The 5,787-nt window shown below is 33.9% G+C and overlaps 1 pseudogene across 1 annotated transcript; it reads right to left on the bottom strand.

Moving 5' to 3' along the window:
- Positions 1-240: 240 nt before the first annotated feature.
- LOC143568150 (beta-adaptin-like protein B) lies at positions 241-4,709 on the bottom strand (annotated as a pseudogene). Its single transcript, XR_013141531.1, has 11 exons — positions 4,519-4,709; positions 4,396-4,478; positions 4,075-4,322; positions 3,219-3,354; positions 2,957-3,136; positions 1,868-2,172; positions 1,728-1,791; positions 1,474-1,653; positions 930-1,022; positions 480-850; positions 241-406 (listed from the first exon to the last, which is right to left on the bottom strand). The product of XR_013141531.1 is annotated as a beta-adaptin-like protein B (transcript).
- Positions 4,710-5,787: the final 1,078 nt, after the last annotated feature.

Raw genomic sequence — 5,787 nt, 5'->3', positions numbered from 1 at the left:
AAAGGTTTCTCATGTATTTGACCGAATTCATCGATACGGGTCTCACAAAACCCAGATAGTTCTTAAACAGATTATAATATATCTTTAAATTAAAAATTAAAAATACTATAAAATAGCGATATACTAAAAATTAATATCTGATTAAAAAAAGATATTATTTATAATCAAGAAATCAATTTTATAGTAGAAAAAATAAGCGGGTCATGAGTTTCACAAAATCTAGATAACTTTTAAACTAGGTTATAACATCTTTGTTTTTTGTGAAACGCTTTCATCATCTAATGGAACTTGAGTGTTGTTCTCAAACATTATGCTGTAAAAAATTTGACCGTCTCTCCGTACCAGTTGACCACTGATTTCCAAACCTTGACCGCTTGCAGCCGGTAATAAAACAGGCAATGGAGGCCTAAGACACAAGTATACATTTGAACTCAATAAGCCAATCATATTATCTGTATCTGAGTGTCTACCGTACTTACCCTGTAGTCTGTGCTGGCTGATCAACCGGCACAATAGCATTATTTCCACCAGCATCACCATCAAGACCAATAAGATCAAGCAAATCCGGCACAGCAGCAGGTGGAGGAGGTGGCGGTTTTGCTGCATCATATGGCGGTGATGCACCATTATCAGTAATATGTGCAGATGATGTTTCTTCACTTCCTTCAAGGAACTCTTCCTCTGTTTTCTGCAGGGTCCGCATGCGTGTCACAAACGTTTCAGGTGGTTTGTGATAAACAGAGGATAAAGTAGCAATGTTGGCTAGCAGCTCATCAAGCAGAGACGAATCAAACTGGTTTGAGTCATCACTTATCACCGGTTTTTCAGCCAAAACCACATCTTTTGCAGCCTAATGCAAGCCATGATGATGTCAGCAATCACTGTGTGTATGGGTTTGATGATGTCAGCAAATGTGAAAACAAACAAACCTCGGGGTCAGTTGAAAGAAGACGCCAGTATATGTAAGCACGGTCTCGCAGATCTGGATTGTCGGTCTCCACAGTGGCATTATTCAAAACAACCTAAAAAGACGAGTATATCCCTATAAACTTGAAAAATACCACATATACCCATGCAAAACTAAAAATACCATATATGCCCTTACAAAGTAGTTAAAATGTTATATAACCCAATTCGTTAGAACCAGTTTAATAAATGACCATTTTACCCTTATTTTTCTAAAACCTTAAACTTTCATATATGCCCATCTTTAACATCAAATAAAACATTTACCTATATTTAGCTTAAATTTTTACTTTTCCCATTTTTTTCTAAAAGTTAAAATGCCCATCTTGCTTTTCGTCGATGTCGATAAAAAATCAAATATAGATAGGGTTTAAACAAATACAATAGAAAGGGTAGAATGGTTATCAAATAAAAATTCATTAAAGTTGGGTACATATGAAATTAATCGTAAAAAAATTTAAACATGTTTGCAATACAGAAACACAAAGATATAACAGTAAGCAATACCTGAATCATCTGTTGGGGTCCTTCAGTTGGTTTCTTGAGGAAAAGTTTGACTGTTGCGGTCAACAATTGAAACTGGACTTGCACAGGTTCTTCAGGGAAACTCTCCAAAAAGCTTTCTAGAAGTTCATCAGCATTATCAATTCTTTCTGCATATTCACCAATTATCCAAATCATCGACGCCTGTAAAATAAACGAAAACATTAAACTTGATAAAAACGGTAAAAAGTTTAAAGCTTGTTTATACGTTATAGTACCTTAGCTTCTGGTTCATCTAATGTATCCAAACTCTCACAAAGTGTTGCAATGATAGATTCATAGCTGAAAAAGAAACACAATTATTATAACAACTTAAATTACCAAATTTGTATGAAGATAGTGGTTGTCAAAAGCTTACGTGTTGGGATATCTTCTGAAAATATCTTTGATCACTATAATAGCTTCTTGAACAACATAATTTACTTTAATTTTAATAAGTTCTAGAAGAACACTAATGCAACGTTCGGCTGCTCTTTCTAATTTAATAGCACAACGCCCAATAGCACGAACAGCTTTTCTGACAAAATATACATCAACTTCCGTCGTGTATTCTTTAAACTCTAATAAAACTTGATCTATGTTTCTATCTGAAGCGAGTTTTATCATAATTTCTAACTTTTCCATCTTCACGTAGATTGGATCGTTATATTTGCAAAAGAACACCTTGAAAATAAGTGAAAACCCATAATTTAAAAGAAAGTGGTCAAATGGGTCTTTGTTCAATCGGATTGACCAGTCAATTCTTTAGTATTTCGTAACTACAAATATATTATATGCAACTTTGATATTATTTTTACAAAAGGCAATTAGGCATTTTTAGAATGAAATGAAATGAACCCACAACCCGGTTGACATACTTACAAGGTTTTTTTTAACTCCCTCGCATGGACCCGTTTAGATAGGCATGTAAACGAACCGAATGTTTAGTGGAAAGTTCGTTTATTTGATAAAAGAACGAACATTAACAAAATATTTTGTTCATTTAGTTAAACAAATGATCATGAACACTCGCCTCGTTGGTTCATTTATGTTCGTTTATATATTCACTTATACTTTTAAGCCCAATATAATTTAATCAAGTTTTATTAATTTTTAGGCACGATAGATTGATGTTCAATTTACTTTAATTGGTGTTCGCTCAGTTATATTCGTTTATGTCCGCTCATCTATGTTCAATTATTTTCTTTCGTTTGCGTTCGTGAACCGTTCGTTTAAACTATTGATGAACACATATAAACGAACACGAACAAAAAAACTCCGTTCATTTAATTGTTCAAGATTGATCGTTTGTTCAGTTAAAGTTAAACGAACGAACGCGAACATAACATGATATGTTCATGTTCATTCGGTTCGTTTACAAGCCTACATTTAGATGAATGATGCAACTTAAACAAACACGATTTTTTTATTTTAGGTAAAAGCGTCTCTAGTAACTAACTTACTATACCTTAATTTCATGAGCAAGGATTGTGGGCCGCCTTTGTACAATAAGATTGATATTCCTTAATGCAACATATTGAATCTCGGGTTCTGCAGAAAGTAATGTTACAAGAGGAGGAGCCATTTTCTTGCACAGGTTCCGGACCACATCGGGACTCGTGATGAGTTCCATTTGTTGAAGAATCATCTACAAAGAAAAATAAATATAATATTTAAGATTATGAGAAAACAAAAATCAAATATACGAAACGAACATAAAGCAAAATCACCTTAACAGCTGAGAGAACTACAGCACAATTTGCATGTTGCAGTCTTGGAGTAACTCGTTCTACAATATTTTCAGCTTCACGTGCATCAGCTGCTTTGTACTTAGAAAGCGCGTCTAATATGAAAACTTGACCCCACCTGAATAATGTTAAAACAAAAACTAACAAGTCATAACGGGTTAGATTAATATGCGTTTTGTAGTATTAAATTAAAAGGGTTGAACCTTAACTTTATAGTCCATTTTTTTAATAACTAGGTGTTAGAAATGATTACACAAACAATATTGTCGCAATATTAATCTAAATCTTTGCTTATCAACGATTAAGAGGTTAAATGCATTAAAAATAGACTTTGTGTAGGCTGTAAACGAACCTACCAAACAAAAAAGGAGCATGCTCGTCTTCTTTCGTATAACTTTAACCGAACAAACGATTGAAAACAAGCGGGGTTTTCCTGTTCGTGTTCATTCATTAAGGAAATGAACATGCTCGTGTTCGTTTACATTCGTTAGTTAAAGGTATAAACAAACGGTTCACGAATGTAAACGAGCGAACATAATTGAGCTAAATCTAGTTAAAAGTAATGTGAAGAACAAGATGTTGGATCTGAAAAGTAAATAAAACGAGACTAAGTTGTAACAGGTCTAAAAAATTTAAATGAATATATTAACGAAAGTAAACAAATGAAATTAAACAAACCTAAACGAATAAATATAAATGAGTATCGTTTACATTCATTTATGTATGTTAATGAGTGAACATAAATGAACGGACAACACATGTGTTCATGTTCGTTCGTTTAACGAAACGAACAAAATTGTTGGTTAGTTTATTAAATAAGCAAACATAATTGAGAAGCAAACTCACTCGGTGGCACTCATTTAGGGCTGTAAGCAGCTTTGACAAAGTATGACTGGTGATCTCAAATATGGAAGTAGTGGTATTATCTTGAATCTCAGCAAGAGCTGCAACAGCATTTGCAATAACCATAGGATTATTATCCGATATGAGATCCAGAAAGCCTCTGTCTTCAACTAACTCGGCATTAATGTCATATAGTTTAGCAACACATATAGCTGCCGTTTTCCTAACATAAGGATCGTCATCCTGGTGATTGAATTATAACATACAAATGAGATTATTGAAGGTTGTAAAAAAAGAAAATGAAGATAATATTAACCTTGAGAGACCTCTGGAGGGGATCACAAAGATATTCGGTAATCTTATCAACTCGAATGCATCCCATTGTGCGAACGGCTAACACTGGTTTAGATATTTTGAACACTTAACACAAGGCGTATACAAGAAGCCATATTTACCTTAACGAAGGTATTAACCGCAAGAATTGCAAGGTCGGGGTGAGTTTTGGCGTAATTAATGAGATTGTGGGTTCAAGACATCCGTGAAAAGTGAGGAAACATCCTTGCCAACAGTCATAGCTGCAATCACCTTTTTAACCGCATCTTTTCTCTTATCCTGAAATTTCCAATCAAAATAATAATAAGAATAAGAATAGAGGTGGAAGGATGATTAGTATAATAATAATAATAATAATAATAATAAAAGGAGTTTAGGGATTTCTCCTTTCTTAGTTGTCGAAAAGTATTTTGAATCGTGTCCGCTCTGATGATCGCTGCCGGTGCCGAATTCAAGAGTTTGGGTTTAAAATAACACTCTCTGTATGTATATTTTGTCCTGAGACTTCCCGGTTACTATAACTATCGCTCCATCCGTATTATTGGCTCCGGTCTTTGCTTTTCATGTTTATTCAATACTACCATTACTAAGAGCATTCCCATCCCATCCCATCCCATCCCATCCCTCATAATTATGTGAGGGGGATTGGTAAATTATAGGGTGAGGTTTTGAATGAATGTGAGTGTAAATTATAGGGTGGAAAGAAATATGTAGTGTTTTTTTTGTAAATTTGGGGAAACATTTTGGGAAAATTGTTTGCCCCTATTTATTTTTTAATATTTGTTGGATTGGTTGTGAGTAGAGGAGAGAGAAAACTGTAATGATAAAAGTATTATTTAATTTAACAGGAAAGAGAAATGTAGTGTTTTGTAGTGTAATTATAGAGATAAGGATGAAGAACGGGATGTGAATGCTCTAAACCCATAAATTACTCTACCATCCCGGCACTGTTACAAACATAGCTTAGGAGGAGGGGTAATTGTAAAAAAGATAAAACTGGTCGCCTTACATGTTTTGTTACCCCGAAAATAATAATAATAATAATAATAATAATAATAATAATAATAATAATTACATTACCCCTACCTATATATTTTAAGTCCAACCAATTTAATACTTAAATCAAACAAAATCTCACTTCAATTATAAAGCCCAAACCAATAAACCTAATAACACAAATAATTCTTTTAAGTTTAACAATAAAAAATAAAAATAAAAAAAGACCAGATATTATGAACACAAACACACAGTCAACTACTCTCTGCCTCTAGACTCTGTTCACCACACACCACCAGTTCACCACGGTTGCCCCCTTTTCCACCTCCAGCCACCTCCTGACCTCACTCGGCCACTCTACATCCGGCCTCTCTTTTTT

The sequence above is a fragment of the Bidens hawaiensis genome, unplaced genomic scaffold (assembly GCF_021521415.1).
Source record: "Bidens hawaiensis isolate Kalapana, Puna unplaced genomic scaffold, B.hawaiensis_p1.1 tig00023817_1, whole genome shotgun sequence".
Taxonomy (NCBI): domain Eukaryota; kingdom Viridiplantae; phylum Streptophyta; class Magnoliopsida; order Asterales; family Asteraceae; genus Bidens; species Bidens hawaiensis.
The sequence above is the reverse complement of the archived record's forward strand: the minus strand, read 5'-3'. Positions and strand labels throughout refer to the sequence as shown.